We start from the raw sequence: 19,941 nt of genomic DNA, 5'->3' as shown, positions 1-19,941 counted from the left end.
ACACACGGCTGCCTCCTTTCCCATCCAAGCCCGCCAACGCGTGGGCGCTGCTCAAGGGTGGAGAAGCAAGCCGAAGACAAGAGAGAGGCTACAGCTTCTCGCAGAGCGGCTCTCCGCTCCTCTGCCCTGTGCCCAGGGCCTGGAGGCTGGGCTGCCCCTGCCTCCAGAAGATTCCCTCCATGGACTCAGAAGGAAGACCTGCCAAAAAGGAAAACTTGAAGGGGGTGGCATGGAGTGGGGAGAGAAGTATTTCTGAAGCCAAACAAAGCAGGTGATCCATTCTGAAAAGGAAGAGGACAGGAGGGTGGCAGGCAGTGAGGCTCAGGTTTGAAGGAAAAGAAGGCCTGAGAGGAGGGAGGAGTCAAGGGCAAGCAGGAAGGAGCAGCCCGCCCAGTGCGCCCAAAGCAGGCTGCTAAGATAGGCCAGGCAGGCAGACTTTCAGGAGGCAGGAGGAACACACGATCATCTCCAAAGGGGCTGTGGCCTCCGATGGGGCAGGACACTGCTCCCCTGCTCTCCAGCCTCTGGCCCTTGGACTGCAGGGGAGGGCTTGGGTGCTTGTCTCAGTCCTTCTAGGTTGCTCTAACTAAAATACTAGACTGGGCAGGGGTGCTTATCAACAACAGAGTTCTGGAGGCTGGAAGTCCATGGTCAAGGCATCAGCAGCTTCCATGTCTGGTGAGAGCTTCCTGATTCATGGACATGATGGAAGGACAAGGGGGCTCCCTGGGGTGTCTTCTATGGGGGCACTAATCCCATGCATGAGGGGGCTCTACCCTTATGACCTGATCACCTCCCTAGGGCCCCACCTGCTAACACCCTCGCACTGGGGGTCAGGCCTCAATGTGTGGATTTCCAGGGTACGCATTCAGTCAGTAGCAGTGTTGTGGGGATGATCGGCCCCCAGGGTGCCCAGGGCCTTGGGGCTCTCTGGGAGCCCCCCGCTGATGGCTCCCAGCATCACCTGTGTGAGGCTCACAGTGTAGTCCGCTCTCCAGGTGTTTCATCTGCCATGAGGGGAAGATGCACACGCCCCAGGGGAAGGATCACCCTTGCTATCCTCTGGGAGCCCTGGAAGGAATAGGAAACCTAACTTCATTCTTTGTTTTTTTCCATTCGGGTAGGGGGTGGGTAGTTGGCCGCGGGATGCTGGTGTATCTGTCATGATGAGTTAAAGCCCAAGGGGCTCCAGCCACGTTTTGGAGCTGGCTGTGTCCTGGAAGGTCAGGAGTCTTGGACTTGATTTATTTCTAGGCTTAGATAGTATAGTAAATTCTCAGGGGACAGTTTCCCCAAACTCTTCTAGCTGGTCGCTGTGACTCCAGGGAAAGTAATTTCCAAAGATACAGGATTGTTGAGGAGGCAGGGGGAGATCTAACCCCGGAGGGTCTCCATGGGTCCCCCACAGGAGGGGAGGGGACCTCCAGGACAGCAGGGAGAAACTGCCTGGCTGTCACACCTGTTGGGAGAACTAGGGGCTGACCGTGCTCCGCAGGGGACACCACACTTCTCATCTGCTCTCCTCCCTTAAAAATAAAAGGATTTCGGTGGATTACGGTCTAGGTGCATATCAAGGTCTTCCGAGGGTATGGGATCCCTGGTGCTGGGCGGCCAGGGCAGGGGCGCGGCGGAAGTGCCCGCTCACCTTCTATGGGACCCGGGGCCGGGAGACGAGAGGGGACACGGGGCGGGGGCGCAGGAAGGGACCGGGTCAGCGGGGGACCCGGGTGTGAGGGGGGTGTCAGGAGGGACTCGAGGCGGGGCGCAGGAGGGCCCGAGGGGACGGAAGGGGACCCAGGCACCGGTGTGAGGGGACCGGGGACGGGAGAAAGGAGAGGACCCGAGAGGGGAATCTGGAAGGATTCCACCGCGGGCACTAGCCACCACCTCAGCTCTGGCAGCGTAAGTCCTGTCCAGGGTATGGAATGGGGAGCCGGGGGGCCGGGGGGTGGGGGGGCCGAGGGGGGGCGGGGGGGGGGGCGGGGCCCCGGCCCCGCCCCTCCCCTCCCCTCCTCTCCATGTCCGCCTCCCTAGCCCCGCCCCTGGCTGAGGCCTCGCCCCTCATTCTCTCCGCACACTTCCCCTGGAAGCCCAGCTGTGAGCACACTTTCTCGCCCCTGTAGGCGCCGCCCCCGTAGGCCCGCCCCACCCCCGGCGGCTCCACCCCGCCACTGAGGCTCCGCCCCACAAACAGAGGACTCCGGCTCTATTCCCCAGACCCGCCCACGCTTCCAGAGACCACGCCTTCCCTCCGCCCCGCAGGTCCCGCCCTCAGGAGGCCCCGCCCTATTGTCCCCGCCCCTGAACCCCGCCCCCCGGGCGGGCGGTGGCGGCTGAGCGACCGTTGCGCGCGGGCGGAGCGGATCGCGCCCGCGGAGCGAGCGGCCGGTAGGTTGCGGGCCGGGCGCAGGGCCGCCCCGCCTCCGTTTCTTTCTTCTCTGGGCGCGCGCTCGCGCCCTCCGCGGCCTGGCCGTCAGCCCCGCCCCCGCCCAGCGCGGCCGAGGGGGTCCGGGGGCGTCCGGTCGGCGTCCGGCCGGCGTCCGGCTTGTTTGGGCCCCTCAACCCCGCGCCCCCGGGCCGCCGGGCCGCCGGGCCGCCGGCCGCTCTCCTTTTGTTCCCGGGCCTCCGCCGGGACTCGTTGTGGGCTCGGCGCGCGCGGACCCCGCCCGGAGCCTGGGTTATGGGGTCGCCGAGGGGCCCGTCGCTCCTTGGCTGGACCCGAGGGCCCGGGCCGGGGGGCGCGGGGCGGCGGCAGACGGGCCGGGGGTTCAGGCCTCTGTCCCCGCCGCGTTCGCCCCGTCCTGGGCCGGAGTCGGGGCGCTGCGGGGCCCGAGTCCGCGCGGGTCTCGAGTTTCCTGGCCGCCCCGGCCGGCGGCCGCATTGTTTGAGCAAAGCTGCCTCCGGAGATCCCGACTCCGGCGTTTAACTGCAGCAGCGTCGGGGCCGCCGCCCTGCGGGTTTCCCCTGGCCCGGCTGTGCTGCCAGCTCGGGGGTCCTGGCTAGACAGAGCGGCTCAGAGCTGCGGGGCGTAGACAGAGCCCCAGAGTTGTGGGGTGTAGACAGAGCGGCTGGGAGCTGTGGGGCCTAAGACAGAGCCCCAGAGTGGTGAGGTGTATCCAGAGCGGCTCGGAGCTGTGGGGTGTGGGCAGAGCGACTCCCAAGTTGTGGGGTGTGGACAGGGCTGCAGAGTTGGGGGTAGAGAGAGCCACCCAGAGTTGTAGGGTGTAGTCAGCAGCGCCAGAGTTGTGGAGTGTAGACAGAGTGGCCCAGAATTGTGGTGTATAGACAGCAGCACCAGAGTTGTGAGTAGACAGAGTGGCCCAGAGTCATGGAGTGTAGGCAGAGCCCCAGAACTGTAGGGTATAGACAGAGTGGCCCAGAATTGTGGAGTGTAGACAGCTGTGCTGGAGTTGTGGAGTGTAGACAGAGCCCCAGAATTGTGGGGTATAGACAGAGTGGCCCAGAATTGTGGGGTGTAGGTAGTGAGCAGCACTGGAGTCATGGGGTATAGACAGAGGTCCCCCGTGTGCCCTGCCTGGCCATGCTCCTGGGATAAGCCCTTGGGCAGGTGGCTACCTGCTCTGTTGCTCATGGTGGATGGGCATGGGAATGGTGCCTGCCGGCGGGCCCCTCAGGATTCTCAGGGGTGTGTCTGAGGCCCTGGGAGCAGCCAGTGTTGGTGATACTGTGGTCGCAATGGGGCCTGTGTGAGGCCGGGGGTCCTGCAGGAGTGTGTGCTCCAGAGAGGAGGGGCACAGTGGGGGGGTAGCACCCCTACCCCGGCCTGGGGTGAGGCACGGGGAGCGGTCCTGGAGTCTGGAATATGCTGTGGGTGGAAGGCGAGGAGTAGGAGAATGTGGTCACGGTTTCACTTTAGAGACATAATTGTCACCATGTGCAGTTTCATGAAAATGCCACCTCACCCAGTGGGTTTGAGGATCAGAGACGGTGGCACAAGGGCCTGGCTCAGGACCCGGGCTGGAGGGACGCTTCTCAGGCAGGCTGCCTATTGCCTGGGTGCGCATAGCAAGAGCACTAGCTGACTGGCGATGAGGTCTGGGACCACTGGGATGGACAGGGCAGAGGAGGCCACGGTGAATGGAGGGAAGGCCACAGACTTGGGTTGGACGTGGGGAGTGACCGTGGTGGCAGTGTTATGGGGCGGGTGGGGGTGAGGAGGGAGACATTGAGCTGGCCTGCGTGGCAGAGAGGAAGGCGGCTGTGGGCTGGTGGCCCTGGGGTCAAGGGCAGGCCTTCTCCTCCCCTCTTGCCAGAATAAGGGTGGGGGCCGGTGGCCAGGCAAAGGAGGAATGGAGGAGCTGTGGGAGAAGCTATGGGACAGGAGGGACAGAAGCGCTGCCTGCTTCCCTGGGAGGTCCGGATGAAGGTGACCTTGAGCTGGCTTTCTGGTGACCATCTTCAGTCGTCTCTCTGTGCTCGAAGCAGGCCAAGCTGAACAGTCAGGATGCAGGGAAAGCAGCACCAGTGGAGCGGGGGTGGTTCACATGCTAGGGGCGGGTGGGTGGGTGCAGAAGGGAGTGGAGTGTAGACAGACCTACCTTGTACGTGTCACAGCTCATGCTTTCCTTGACTTGGGTGGGATGCCCAGAAATGTTTTACTTTCTAATTGGCACTTGAGTTTCCCATGGCTGTTGTGACAAGCAACCACACAGTTAGTGATGGAAGCTGCTGGAGGCCAGAAGTCCGACATGGGTGTCCCGGGGCTGAGACCAAGGTGGCGCTTGGGCCAGGGAGAACCCACTCAGCTTCCTGGAGGCTGTCCTCTGTCCTTGCTCCCCTGCCTCCATCTCCCCAGCTCCCTCTGCCTCCTTCCTGGGAGGACCCCCATGTTGGCGATCAGACCTGGGGTCCTCTTCCGTCACAGGACCCAGAATGTAATCACACCTCCAAGTCCCTGGGGCTTCTCAGGTGACATTCATGGTCTGGGGAGCTAGGACCTGAGTCTTAGGGGACCATTCTAGCCTCCCACCATGCTCCTGACTTCAGTTCTGGGAGGACTGGGTCTTCCCCGTCCTCGCTCAGGAGCAGCCATCTCCCGTACCTTTCTCGGTGGCCTGGGGAAGAAGATAAGCCCTGCTCAGGGTTCAAGGCTGCTAGAGGACTTGCTTTTACCTTTTGGGAGGTGATGGTCCCCTACTCCCTTCCCCATCTGATAAAAACTGTAGTTTGTCTTGAGAAGTGCACCCTATATGCACACAGCGTGATTTTATCGTAGATGCGAGTTTCCCCATGATTGTCCCCATGTCCCCACATCTAGCCCAAGTTCTCAGGTTCGCCAGGTTGATTTGGACTTGTGCTCCAGGCAGAGCTCTTGAGTCTAAACCTTCCCAAAGAAAATGTGTAGTTTGTCCTTTCTACTCTCATTCCGTCTCCCGGCCAGTGGCTTTGCTGTCCCCAACCCTGCAGTTGTGGTGATCCCTAATGTATATCCTTTCCCATCTTTTTTCTTGTTTACACAGTCATTTATAGATGGACACGCCCACACAGCACACACACCCCCTAGTCCGACACACGGACACCCCACACTGCCGCTGTCCTGCCCAGCCCTGTCACCCGCCTATGGAAGGACTCTTGCCTTACACCCAGCACGTGTCCCTCCACACCCCTATTGTGGCCATGCTTCTTGTTCTTCTCCTGGAGTCCTGCATCCTGCCCCAGTCTGTTCCTGTCCTGGGGTGCCCATGGCTGGCCGCTGCACAAGGTTCCCTGGACTGCTCTCCCTCTGTATTGGTCCCTGCACTCTGGACCCCTCTCTCCTCTGCCTGCGCTTGATGTTTGTTTTGGTGAAGGACGGACTCTAGATGACTAGAAGTATTATGTAGATACTGCTTTTTAAAAAAAAATATTTATTGAAGGGGGCAGGGCAGAGGGAGAGAGAATCTCAAGTAGGCTCCCAGCAGAGCATGGAGTCCGACACAGGGCTCAAGCCCGTGACCCTGTAGACTGTGGCTTGAGCCGAAACCAAGAGTCAGATGCTTAACTGACTGAGCCACCCAGGCACCCCAGTGTAGATATTCCTTTTGTCTTTATTTTGAAAATATCTTTGCTCCTCAGTTACTTTTAGTTTAGCTGGGTATAGAATATTGAAATACTGAAAAGTATTTTCTCAGGATCTTGAAGCTGTTGCTTCACTGCCTTTGGTTTCTAGCATGGGTGCCATTCTGAGTTCAGTTCTCTGTCAGTGGTGTGGCCCCAGGGAGCTTGTAGGCACATCCCTCGTGGCCCTGTGCTCTGAAGTAGCCTGTGACAATGCTTGCTGTCATCGCTGTGCCAGGCACATGCTGAGACCCTGTTACTCCTGAGAGAATTCCTTGCTTTCTGTCTTGTGTTCTCTTTCTGGAACTCCCTTTATTTGGAGTTTGGATCTCCTGGCTGAACTACTGATCCCTGAGTCTTGTTGGTCTCAGACAGATGTTTGCTGGACTCTTGGGAGACTCCTGTGCATGTCTTCCAGCTCTTCATTTAGTCGTTTCATTTCTGTTACCCTTTTCGGTTTTTGAGCGTTCTTTTTTGATTTTCCTTTTTGAAAAAGATTTATTTGAGAGAGCGTGTGTGGGAAGAGGAGGCAGAGGGAGAGGGAGAGAGAGTCTTAAGCAGACTCTGCACTGAGCAGGGAGCCTGACGTGGGGCTCGATTGCATGGCCTGAGATCACTCACTACCTGAGCCGGAACCAAGACTTGGACGCTTAACTGACTGCATCACCCAGGTGCCCCCCAGTTTCCCTTTTCTTTTTTAAAAAATATAATCTTGTTCTTCATTTAGAGATGCAAGATCTTATTTTTTAGAAGATAATAAACATAACTTTGAATCGTTATTCTGTTTTCTGATTTTCCTCCCTCTATTTTTCATGAGACTATATCCTCCATGAGACCAGGTTTTCTTCCCTCAATATTATTCATGGCTAATTTCAAACACCTGAAATTATGCCCGGCACCTAGAAGAAACCCCATATAGCATTCACATCTCCCGTATTATTTCTGTTGTTTGGGTGGTAGGGATTTGGGTTGTTCTAACAGTTCCTGAGAAAGGTTTTCTCAAATCTCCAACAGCTTGGATTTGTCTTTTTCTACCTTTTACTTCTTTCCGGTTTGGTTCACGTGTTCGAATCTCTGTTATTAAGTTTGTACACGTCGGTGATGGTGATTCTTCTGATGAATGGGGCTTTGGTCATGATGTCTCATGTTTGTTTTTTTAGAGAAGAGGGTTGGGGCCAACGGGGAGAGAGAATCTCAAGCAGTCTCCATGCTCGGCACGAGCCCATTCTCACCACGCTGACATTGTGACCTGAGCTGAAATCAAGAGTCAGATGCTTAACCGACTGAGCCCCCAGGTGCCTTTGAAGTCCCATACTGAGAACGCTTATGGCTCTCTCCCATTTACGGTTTCCGTGGCCTGGCTCTTCCGTCCTTTATGCTCAGCCTGTGTGTGTTCTTATGATGTTCAGAGTCAGCGTCTTATAAAGCGTATGTTGGAGTCCTGCTCATTGATCCAGTCTGAGAGGTTCTGCTTGTGGTGTGAACGTTTTGTTCATTTACAGTTTTTTATTTTTTAACTAGCCTTCACATTGAAGACTTTATAATTAACTAATAAATAATAAACACACATTTTTCCAAAGCAGTTTGGAGGTGGGGCATAAATATTTGGAATACTTTTTTTTTTTTTTAAGATTTTAAATTTATCTATTTGAGAGAGAGAGGGAGTGAGAGAACAGGAGGGGGGAGGAACAGAGAGAGGGGGAGACACAGACTCCATGGAGCTGGGAGCCTGAGGCGGGGCTCAATCTCAGGACCCCAGGATTGTGACCCGAGCCAAAGGCAGACGTGTCACCGACTGAGCCCCCCAGATGTCCCTACAGAGTGCAGCTTCATCAGGTTCCTGCCCTGCGGCAGGCTGTGCACTCCATGACTCCTCATAAGTGTGGTACAGAGGAGCTGAGCCCAGGACACGTTTTCCCCAGGAAGTACTGGGGCGGGGAGAGACCACACTGCTCACCAGAGCCCCGGGCCCCTAGCTGCCTGGAGTCCAGCCAGAAGCCCAGCTCTGTGGGGTTAAGCATTTATGGGGCAGTTGGTTCCCTGGAGGAGATGGGGTCCCTGCCCCGCCCCCCTTATTAGTTTCCTGTGACTCTTATCACAAAGCACCGCAGACAGGGAGCACTTAAAGTAGCAGGAATTTATTCTCTTGCGGTTCTGAAGGCCAGAAGGCCTAGTCCTGGTGTGGGCAGGGCTGGGCTCCCTCCAAGACTCTTGGGAAGGGTCTGTCCTGCCTCTTCCAGCTTCTGAGGCTACTGGCAGCCGGGATGTGGCCGCCCTGCCCGTCCCTGCCTCCAGGTTCTGGGGACCCGTCCCCCGCTTGTGCTGGGTCTTCCCTCTGCCTCCCTCTCCTAGGGATGCTTGGGATGGCGTCTGGGGCCCACTCAGACATCAGGATCATCTCGTGGCGCAGAAGCCTTCCTTTAAGCCTGTTTGCAAAGACCTGTTTCCAAAGGAGTTCCCATTGGGTTCTACAGATTAGGGCCTCATGTCCTTGGGGCAGCCGTGCAGCCCACGACACACGCCCTGCCTGGACCCAGGAGGTAAGGAGCCATGTGGGGTCACTGGGGCTTGGGGCCTCCTGCCCATGTGACCGCCTCTGGCCCTCGCCCCTCCCGAGGCTTCCATGCGGGGGCTGCTCTTGGCCTCCCCAGGGGCAGCACTGACCTGGCTTGTCCCTCTCACATTCCCCGCCAAAGTGGGCTGGTGACTTGGTGTGTCTGCAGACTCCCTTATCTCCCTGGGAGTAAAGGAGAAGGACGCAGAGAGCAGGAAGATTTCCTGCAGCCCTAATGGAAGAAGCAGACAAGGACAGTACAACGCTCTCTGCCTGTTCCCCTTGAACCCTGTAGGGAATGACCAGATTTGTCCATGGGTGGAAGAATGCCCCGTGCGAAGCCTGCAATAAGGTCCTTTGTTCTGTTTTTCTAGGCGTCCGGGAGTTGGGGGGAGGCAGGGAGGCGTGGGGGGTCAGGCAGGGCTTGGCCTGTCCCCTCATGTCCTGGGGCTGCCCCTGTCCACATCGCCCAGGGAGGCTCGGGGGACATTGGTGGCGGTGAGGGTAATGGGATCCAGCCAGGCCCCAGCGAGGAAGAGCTGAGGGATACTGAGTCAGGGGCCATGGGCACTGCGGCCTCCTCTGTCTCTTCAGTTAGATTTATCAGACATAATGTACTGCACAGTATTCGGGACATGCCTAGACTCACACTTACCAGTCTTTGATCTGAAATTCAAAATGTAACCGGGTGTCTTGTTTATTTGCTACACCCGCCAGCTCGTTGAATCGCCACAGACAGAAATACCAAGCAGAGCTAAGAAGGGATATTCAAATAACGGGGGGAGAATGGAGATGGCTTTGCCTCCAGTATACCAAGACTCTTGTGCTAGAATTTGTTTCTGGAATCAGAAAGAGCAGCGCGGTCCCGTCAGCTGCAGAGGAAGCCGCAAGCTGGGGACTGGAGGGGCTCGATCCTGGCTGCGGGGGCTGGGTGGGAGCGAGCTGCAGCTTTAGGCCCTTGTCTGAGCTCCTCGTGGAAGGTGTGGTGCTGAGCCTGAGCTGACAGCAGACGGCAGGCATGGCCAGAGTGTGGGGTCCCCTGGTCTGCTGGGTGGTCAGGGGGATTGGTGGGGATCAGAGGAGTTCGTGGGCTTCAAGCTGAGCCGAGGAGCAGTGAAGGGATAGGGAGAGGGCACATTGGGGGAAGAGTGATTTCTCGAAAGGGGTCAAGGCTGTGTGCCCTCCCGTGTGTCCCCCTGACCTTCTGTGGGCGGTGGCGTTGGTTTGATGATCTGTGCCGTCCCCCGGGGGCCATCGCCGGTCACTGTTCATCCGTCTCCCAGGAGCTGCTGTTGAAGCCACTCCACAGCCGTTGAGGGAACGAGCGACCACACAGATGCAGGAGCCGTGGGAAGTTATGGGGCGGTGAGGCCAGGCCTGCCTCGGGGGACGCGGAGGTTGGGGCTGGCCTCGGCGGTCAGGTATTCTTGTTCAGCCCAGCCCCGTGGAGAGTAACGCAAAACGATAGAAGGGAGCCTGTGGGTCAGGCCGGTGGCCGGGGCCCTGCGTGTGCATGGGGGATGCAGGTTGTAGGTGTGGATGCCGGGTCACAGCAGGCGTGTCTTTGTGTCTCCCGAGGCTACAGGTGCTTGGTCCCAGCCTCTGTGCATCGTGTGAGCCCCGCTGATATTCGAGAATGAGTTTTCTTAATCGTCGGAGGTCTTGGGATTTTTATGTATTTCTTTGAGATGAGAGAGCAAACATTTGCCTCTCTCAATCGGTTAGCCTACACATTTGGTTCCATGTCGCCTTCACATCCCAGATGATTCGAATCACTCAGAAAGATGTGTGAATATTTTTTGAACCTGTAAAATGGGCCTTTGTAATTTAAATGATAGTCTTTGTGCCAGTTCTAGACCTTGTCCTTCCCGTGCCAGAGAAGGGGCAAACACTGGGGGAGAGGGGTGTTGGAGCCGGGCCTCAGCCTGTAGGGAGACTCCAGGAGCAGGAGGGACGGACCCATGCTGCTGGGTGCTGTCCTGTTCCCACAGGCCCTTGTGTCTGGAGGACTTTGGGCACTCGCTTGGCCACTTGCTGGCGCCACAGGTTTCCCTCTGCTGCTGAGCTGTGACTGGGGCTGGGGAGGCGAGGAAGCCAAGGGGAGGCCAGGAAGAGGCTGAGGGGCTGTGGGCTCAGGGCTATGAAAATGCACAGGTGTCCTGTTCTGAAGGAGGACGCTGGGTAAGTGTAGGGCTCGTGTTTCAAGCGCTAAGGATGACATGAGCATGACTATTTCTTCAACTGCATAGTAGAATTTTCAGAATTTCATTTCCTTTTCACATTAGACTGAGGGTAGTCATTGTACATAAGTTTTTCTGATGGGTTTGCCAGTCTTGAGTCTCTTCTCTCTTTTACTTCTTTCTTTCTCCTCTTTCCTCATTGCTTCTCATCGCTGTCATTCCTGGTTCCAGGAGCCGCTTTACTGTTGGAGTGCGTACTTGGCTCCCCTGCTGATCACAGCTGCTCAGCGAGGGGCTGGCTCTTCCTGGCTCAGCCTGGAGCCCGGAGCCTAGAGCCCGGCCAGCAGGGCAGACAGGGATGCACACCGTTAGTACTGAACCCGATGTGCGCCCCCCACGGCTTGATCTCTTGGTTTCTTTGGACTCAGAAGTGTTAAAACCTCAAGAATTGGCATTAAAAAAAGCCCAACGCAAAACCTCTGTGTAATCACAAAATGCTGACCCGGGACATTGTATATATTGTGCTCTTCTGTTCGGCCTCGTAAATTATTCCGACAACCATGCACACAAATGATTTCACTGGCTACTGACCTGCTTCCTCAGCTTAGATTAGTGGTGAATTTGGGAGATGAAGCTACCTGGGGATTGAGCTAGACTCTCCAAGAACCAGGTAAATATTTTTGGTAGGAGGAGAACCTCACGGGAGGTCAGCTCCTCTCGTGCTGATGAGCCCAGACTGGGATCGGTCGGCTGAGTCTGCATTCAGTCGTGACCATGACCATGGGCAGCGTGCCTGGGCCTCGCGTTCTCGTGTGGGGTAGTGGGATGGTCATAGTTAGCTGTGAGGTCACAGTGCTTACATAGTCACCCAGTGCGGTCACTGTCCTTGGCCGGTTTGCTCTGTTCCATAGTCTGTTTATCTCAGGTGTGTGCAGACGGATTTCCTGAATCGCCTCATCATAGATTAGTTGGGGGGAACCTGTGAGAAAGTTAATCTCGCATTGCTGCCTAGAAATAAATTTAGCGCCGTTTTGTCTGTGTTTATAGCAGCCAGGCTAAGGAGGGTAGGTCTGCTTCCAGGCTCGCTCACATGCTGGCCGTAGTCTCCGAAGACCTCACGTGGCTGCTGCAGGCCTCCTGACTTTGCTGTTGGCCAGAGACATTGTTGCCACTGGGCTGCTGGCCGCTGACTTCCCTCACAGCGAGGGAGGGAGATGGCGAGGACAAAAGCCGGTCTCTGTAATCATCTTGGAAGTGGCTTCTCATTGCTTCTGCACTGGTTATTAGAAGTGAGGCACTAGGTCTAGCCCAGGCTCCAGGGGTAGGGGGCTGCCAAGGGTGGGACACTAGGAGGGCATCACTGAGTTACAGTGTAAGTATAAATACGTGTCAGTCTGCTCTCCCACTGTCCAGCCCCTGGCCCCAGTGCATCGTGGCCCTCCCAGTGCACAACACTCCCCCTGAGAGCCTCCCCCAACCACGTCAGCTCGGTGCAGAAGTCCCATGGTGTCAGTCAGCACTGGGCATGCGTGAGCCTCCCACACGTGGTTCCTTGTTGCAGCCCGTGGAGTGCACTTCCTGGCATCCTGGACTCTAGAGGCCGGCTCCCAGACCCTCCCCCACACCAGGGCGCACTCTTGGCACAGACTGAGCCTAGCCACCGTGGCCACTCCTGCTCAGGATGAGGGGAGGGAGGGCATAGGGCCTGGCGGGTGTTGAAAATGCCTTAGTCAGGTGCCAGGGTCTGGGGACAGCAGCTCTCACACTGACTTCTGGGCTCCTGAGCCCCGTCCTGAGTCACCGTCCCTTGTCCTGGGAGACAGCTTATGCTTTTAGGGGACGTGGGTCTTCACCTGCTTCCTTCCTGTTAATAGTTTGGGATCTAGTGTCCACTTTCCATTATGTGCCGCTTCTGACGCTTTCAGTCCCAGCTGCCGACACCTCGGCTAATAGAATTTTCTGGACCATCTGTGGGCCTTCTATGAATCGCCCTGGTGTTCACTCCCTTGGACGACGTTGAGATTAGCCTTCCTCCGTCTCGGGCTCCTGAAGGGTCAAGGGTGGCAGCCATAAGCAGCCTTCTGGAGGCCCTGTTGCTCAAGGCGAGGGTCTGTGAGTTTCACCCTTCATCTCTCAGAAGCCCCGTCTGTCACTCCAGTCCCATCCCTCACCCAGCAGCTTTCCCTGACCTCACACGCACTGGCACTTGGCCAGCACCGAGGTAGAAGGCAAGGCAATAAGGTGGCATTTGGGGACATCAGGGCCTACGTGGACAGTGGGGATGGGAGTTCCGAGGAGGCGTGGAGAGGGGGAGGGGGAGGTGCTGGCGAGCACCCCCAAGGAGAGGTGCCCAACCGTGCCAGAGGGGCGCAGCAGAGGCAGGGGATGCGACCCCGAATGGAGTCTTTGTTGCGATGTCAGTGCCCTTCTCCTGCGCCATTTTGCTCCTGTCATATGGCTGGTTTTCCATCCGTGGGCTCTCTGTCCTGCATTGCAAACACGTGATGCCATGTGCTCACCGTCGGGTGCCCACCTTGCTGAGAGCTCTCTCTTGGTGGCTATTTCCTTCCTTCAGTGTAAGCAGGTGACCATCAGCTCTGGCACTTGAACCTCGGGACCACCCCTTTGGGTCTGTATCATGCCCCCGGGAGGGGTAGGTGAGCTGAGCAGGGGACAGTGACTGTTCCTGTTGCCTGCTCGCACTCCAGCTGCCCACCGCCCTGCTTCCCTTGGTGTTGGGACTTAACTGGGTGGGAGGCTGGGTCTCTCGCCTGCTGACCTGGGCAGTGAGGCTGACAGCCCTTGCTGGAGAAGCTGGGTTCAGGGGTTCGGGTAGAGGGGCAGTGGGTTCTGGGAACAGGGAATGGGGCTGGCTCCTAGCTTCACCTTAGGGAACTTAGACATGTGCCAGAGTGGGTTTCTGTCAGCTTTCTTTCTTCCTCTCCTCTCCTCTCCTCTTTCCTTTCCTTTCCTTTCCTTTCCTTTCCTTTCCTTTCCTTTCCTTTTTAGTAGGCTCCACGTCCAGTGTGGAACCCAGTGCAGGGCTTGAACTCATGATCCTGAGATCATGACCTGAGCTGAGATCAAGAGTTAGATGTTTCACCGTCTGAGCCGCCCCAGCGCCCCCTGTGTGAAACCTGATGTTTGCTTCCTTTCATCCCTTTACTCTTTTCTGAGCTGGTGTTGCTTATACTCTTGCTGGTTGATGGGGGAGTGAATGGGGGTGGGGGGGGCGATGGCCTCTGCTCACCCCTGGCCCACCGTGGGACTTGCTCTGTGGCCATGAGGACGCATTGTGCCCTCGCCCAACCCCATTACACTTATGGCACGGTCTTCTGCACAGGAACCAGCGGGGTAGGGGGCAGACCCCATGGCGGCAGAGGAAACACCGTGGGGCACTGGGTCTCCGAGGTTGCGTCCCCGTCGGGCCAGCAGTGGGGAGGGATGGATGTGGGTCTGCAGAGAGAAGTCCACCATTGTTTGTGTATGACAAAGAATTACATGTAAAATGCATCACACACTTCAGTTAACTTTTATTTTTTTTCTGATTACAAAAGTCATGTTTGTTCTTTTTGGAAATTTTACATGCTATGAACAAAACATTAAATTCCAACACTTAGAAAGGGAAGTCTGTGTCAGCCACATTTAATGGTTCAGCAGGTGCTTACTGAACACCTTCTTACACTCCAGGGGGCTCGGAGACGTGAGCACGGAGACCACCGACATAGGCACACGTCTTGTGTGGGTCAGGGAGGGGAGTGAGCAGAGGGACCTGGGCCTGTGATGGGCCTTGGGGATGGTGAGTGGTCTGAGAATGGGCATTCCCAAGGGGAGGGTGCTGTGAGCTTGGTGCTGGTGACAAGGGGTGAGAACCAGCACATTCTTGCCCTTGGGGAAACATGAGGGGTCCTGTGGCTCCTCAGGTGGGTGGGGGGAGTGCCGGCAAGGATGGAAGCGAAAGCCTGGGCGGGCCCCCCTTCTCATGTGTGATTTCTTTGGACAAAACCTCAGCCAGGGGCGGAGTCTGGGTCTTAACCATACACATGATCAAGGTCATCATGTGACCAAGGTCACAGGAATGGCTTGGCTGGTCCTCTAATGTCTGGTTCCACAGTCCAAAAGCCCTGACTGAAACAGTCTGCTGCACTCTGTTTTAGCTGCTACTGGGCGGCCAGAAGGCAGGCTCCCCCAGGAGAGGCTCCCCCAGGACAGTGTCCGTGGGACAGGATTCCCAGGATGAGATCCCCCAGGACAGGCTCCCCTGGGTGGCCCCTGTTGTCTCTGTTGTTCCCTCTTCCTAGAACAGCGCCTGTGCGGAGGAAGTGCTCCTGGGTATTTAATGCATGTGGACAGACCTCAGCCCACTCTCTTGTGTTTGCAGAGGTGTTACAGCGCCGCTGGTATTTGGGGGAAGAGTGCAGGTGCCGCAGGTGCTGCCTGTCCAGCTGTCCTTTTAAAAGAATTTCCTTCTCTGGTCTCAAAGCCCAATAAGCCTTTCTCGGACAGCATGGGACTTTTTCCTTTTCTGGTCTGTTTGGGGCTTCAGCCCACCCCTGCAGGATATCTGGAGGGTTGTTTACACGTTGCTGGTGTTGACCGGATTCTGTGCTCGGGACAGCACCACAGATCCCAGAGGGCTGTTCTGGGAGCATCGGCTGCCGCGCACCTGTCTGGCCGGCTGGTTCGGGTGAGTGCGGTCTGTGCTCAGCCCCACACCAGCCTAGAGCTTGCATCGTGGGTGAATAAAAAGAAACATAACCCGGGGAGTCAAACAAATGGTACACGTGGGGGACGGCTCCCAGGTCTGGGGTATCCAGTTCATTCTGACGGTAGTCACCATGCGACAGACTCAGAGGTAGAGTGACTGCCTCCCTTCTGCGCTGCCCTTGTTCTCCGGTGACCTTGACACTGATGGGCTGAGGTTGGACGTGCTGCTTTGTATGGCCCCACCGACCTTTTGGAGCTGCAGGAGGCTTAAGGTCTTGGGGATGGGGATTAACAACATCGCTTTACTCCCCACAAGTCTTGGAGGTGCCAGCCACCCCTGGGGGGAGGGGAGCATGGGCAGGCTGGGGGGCACCAGGGCGTGGCCACTGGAATCCTGCTGGGAGCCCCCCACCCCCAGCTTCACCTGTCTGCCGCCTTCTCACTGCTCTTATGCTTGTGCCCCAGCATGCAGGCGGGGAGCCTCAGAGCCTCCCAGGCCTGGCTCTGCTGTTTTCATGGCTTCTCAAGCCGATTCTGTCCCTTTGTACTGGACCTGTCTCATCTCTCTAAAACTTTGATGGGACTTTTTTCACTTGCCCTGCTCAGCGTTTGGTGGGCTCTTTGTTTTAAAGGTTCTTGCTTTTCTGTAGCTCAGGGAAAGGGTCTGTTAATTTTTGGACCAACCTACCAACCAGGTTTTATTGAGCAAACACTGACTATCACTAATGAATTCAGTTAATCTATTGCATACATTCCCCAACTCATCTGTCCATCCCTCACCCATCCATCCCTCATCTATCCCCCATCCATCCATCCCTCCATCCATCTATCCCCCATCCATCCCCCATCCATCCTCCTCTATCCCCCATCCATCCTTCCATTCATCCCCCAACCATACCCCATCCATTCATCCATCCATCCCCCATCTATCTCCATCCATCCATCTCCCATCCATCCCCATCCATCCATCCATCCCCCATCCATCCATCCCATCCATCCATCCACCCATCCCCCATCCATCCATCATCCATCCATCCATCCTCCGCCCGCCCTATCACTGGAGCTGTGTGACTGGGTCTGTGGTAACCTGTTGCTCCTGCAGAAGCTTGCAGACCACGCCCTGAGACTCGGCATGACCGTGGTTTGGGGCGAAGCTTGCAGACCACGCCCTGAGACTCGGCATGACCGTGGTTTGGGGCTTGTAATGAAACTGCTGTGTTTCTGTCTGTGGGGCCTGAGCAAGTGGCCTATCACCTGACCACAGGGATGGGGCTGGGGAGTGTTCCCTTTGCTCTGCTGACTGCAGGGCTGCTCTGCTCTTTCTTCCAGTTTCTTTCTTTCAGTACTCCTTTTCCACTTTTTTCTAACATCAAACTAGGCCCAAACTAGACATCCCACCAAATTCTGAAGCCTGGCTTTGGTCTCAGCCACCTCCAGGGTCCTCTGAAGAGAATGTTGTGTTTTCCATATGATGTACAATTTAAGTCGTACGACCCAGATATACCCTACAAATTTGGGGAGCCCTTTCTGGCTGCCTTCTGTGGGTGATGTAGTGACAGATGAGCGGAGAAACTCGTCCCTGAATTACCCACATGTTTTCTTCCCCTCCACTCCCACTTTTCCCCTTGGCAGCTCTGGGTCGACCCTCCTGGTGGCTGAGGGCTTCTGTGCCCGTTCCCATATCCCAGGCCATCTGCTCCAGGGGCCATCCTGTGTGGTCTGTGGCTTTGTGGACTCTGTTCACGCGACTGGTCCTTGTTTACGACAGCCTTTTCTTGGGGCCACCTCTTTGTGAATGTCTGCATGTCCTGGTTAGGACCTGGGGAGTCTCTTTGGGAGCCCCTGCCTGTGGTGGCCCCTGCCCATGTGTCCGGGGAGGCCGCGGGGCTGTCACCAAGAGAGAGGCAGCTTTGGGGAAGAGTTTGGTTAGACTGTTGAGTTTCAGGTGCCCCTGAACTTCAGGAGAGTATGGGTGGGAGATCAGCATGTGGGAGACCCCCGCCTTGAGGGGTCTGATCGCTTGGGGCAGAGGGGAGAGAGCTTGGGGCCCCCACACTTGGGGCCAAGCCCAGGAGGTGTGGGGTGTGGAGTTTGCTGAGAAGTCAGGGAATGAAGGGTGAAAAGTATCTGTGGACGCGGCTGTGTGGGGCTGTCGGTGGCCCAGTAGGACTGCTTGAGTCAGGAAGGGCTAGAGGCCAGTTTGGAGAGGGAAGCGCTTCCAGAAAAAGCTGTGTTTGATGGGCTGAGTAGGGTGGTAGACGGCCAGGAGAGTGTGGGAAATGGGTTTGTAGCTGCAGAGAGAATTACCCATGAGGGAGGGCTTTGCTGTCTAGAGAGGAAATGGGTTCTCGGGGGAGAAGGGACAGGGGCATAGAGAAGGGGTCCTGGCCGGGGTCGATGGAGCTGGTGGTGCCATTTTGTGGAACAGAGTGTGTGGGGGCCGTGACCCCTGGAGGGTCCCCGTGGGGTGTGCTGTGCTCCTTGGGTTCCTTGGGAGAAGCTCACAGAGTGGCAGGGGTATGGACATGTAGCTGGGGAGTCATTGGTGGCCTGCCAGTATCCTTGTCCCTGAGCTGTGGGGTCTTTGGTGGAAGGGTCCGTTCCCTCAAGGGGCAGCCCTGTGCTTGGCCAAGTCCCATGCACAGTCCCGGACTGTGCCACCGTTGAGCGGCAGGTAAATAATGTGAGCAGATGTCAGCTGGAAGCAGCCTAGGTGAGCCAAGAAACCACAAGCTCGTCCTCTGGCATTTGGGGACCTGCCATGTTGGGGAGGGCAGGTCCCAGGTCGGTTTGGTTTGGGGGAGAGCGGGAAGCATGTCCTGGACAGGGGACAGCTTCTCTGAGGTCGGGTGGTGGGCTGCTAAGATGAATCAGACAGGGTGAGGCTGGGATGTGGGGATGGTCAGCGTGCGTCCTGGTGCGTGTGACCGCGTGGGGGCTGTGTTGGGACTTCCGCGGATGTTCCCAAGGGGAAGCTAGGGGGAGGTGGCCACCAGTGGGTGTTTAGTGCTGTGGAAGTGCCTGGGTGGTGGCTGGAAGGAGTGCCCAGACACGATGGCCTTGGGGGAGGGGGGAGGGGGGAGGGGCGGGGCCTGCTGGTGGCTGGATCCCAGTTGGGGAGGGTTGTATGGTGCTGCCAGGCTCCTATAGCCAGGGCTTAGGATGTGGGAGGGACTGTAGTGGCTTGCTCCCAGCCCCAAGGCTGTGTCTGCTTCCTCTGAGGACCCCTCTGTGTGGACTCGAGAGAGCTGGGTTCCAGTCCAACCATGATGCCCATTAGCTGTGTAGCCCTGACAGGTGGCTGTGTCTCAGCGTGTTCATTTGCTCATCTGAAAAGTGGGAATAATCATACCCACCTCATAGTGGCGTTGCTTGTGGATACACATGTTACCACATGGAAGGTCCTGAGAACAGCCCTGGCCTGTGACAAGTACTGAGCACTGAGCACTGAGCACCGAGTAGTGGTCACTGAGTGCCAAGTACTGAGTACTGAATACCAAGCACCTAGTACTGAGCACTTAGTACTGCATACCGAGGACTGAGCACCATGTAAGGCCCCACACTGCCAGTGCTTCTACTGTTGTCTGGCTGTATTCCTGCTCTTCCTGCTTGTCCGCGGTGTGCTGGGTACTCTGCCTGGTAGTTCTCAGGCTCCCCTCCTACCCTGCTCTCGGGCGCTGTTGCTGTTCTGCATGGCTTCAGTCTTCGGCCCTGGGAATGCCTGTAACCTCTGGTGGCAGAGTCATGGTGAACTGGGGTGCGGTCGTCACAGATGTGTCCCCTTGTGGGTGGGGATGGAGGCCAAGCCCTGGGCGCTTTCCTCCTAGAGGGCACCTGAGCACAGGGTGCAGTTCGCCTTGTCTTGCTTCTGCCCCCTGGGGCCTGTGGGCTGCTCAGGGCCGGGCCCTTCTCTGGGGGCTTCTGGGTCTGACCCTGATTTGAACCTTAGAAAGAAGTCAGGAGACATCACGGCTGCTGATTTGTGTTCCTAGGTTCTGCTGGTCTGAATGACATGTTGGTAAAGGAATGGCCGTGTCGTTTGGGGATGAGAAACTGATCCTGGTAGTGGTAGGAGGAGACCCTCGAGTCCCCCTGTCTGTGCTGCAAGAAAGCTGTCACCTCTTTCTGACCTCTCTTCCCTTTCCTGCTCGAGGGGGAGGCCGGATCAGAGGATGTCTTTGTCAGCTTGGGTTGCCAGGACACTCCCTGCTGAGCAGCTGGAGGCACGCTGAGGTCCAGGTGCCCACGGGTCCACTGTCCACCTCCTGCTTCCGTGTGGCCGCCTTCTTGTGTCCTCACTGTCCTCACCCAACGGAGAGCAGGGATGGAGGGCAGGGAAGGCCTTAGTCTCCTCCTCCCCATCCCGACGGCCCCACCCTCCTGATCTCATCTGAACCTAATCGCTCCCAAAGGCTCTCCAAATACCGTCACACTGGCCAGTGT

The 19,941-nt window shown here is 57.1% G+C and overlaps 1 protein-coding gene across 5 annotated transcripts in view; it reads left to right on the top strand.

Annotated features, from left to right (window-relative positions):
- The first annotated feature begins 2,321 nt into the window (after nucleotides 1-2,321).
- The window catches only part of RGS12 (regulator of G protein signaling 12), a 104,571-nt gene continuing 86,951 nt past the window's right edge, over nucleotides 2,322-19,941 (top strand). For 4 of the 5 annotated variants that reach the window (XM_032855899.1, XM_032855905.1, XM_032855881.1 and 1 more), the window contains exon 1: nucleotides 2,322-2,388. The gene's annotated coding sequence lies outside the window, so the exon portion shown is untranslated. Of the gene's footprint in view, nucleotides 2,389-15,806; nucleotides 15,823-19,941 lie in introns of those variants that run through there. The other variant, XM_032855890.1, reaches the window with a different exon arrangement.

The sequence above is a fragment of the Lontra canadensis genome, unplaced genomic scaffold (assembly GCF_010015895.1).
Source record: "Lontra canadensis isolate GAN:19392208 unplaced genomic scaffold, GSC_riverotter_1.0 scaffold1, whole genome shotgun sequence".
Lineage (NCBI taxonomy): Eukaryota > Metazoa > Chordata > Mammalia > Carnivora > Mustelidae > Lontra > Lontra canadensis.
This window is presented reverse-complemented; position numbering and strand designations above follow the sequence as displayed.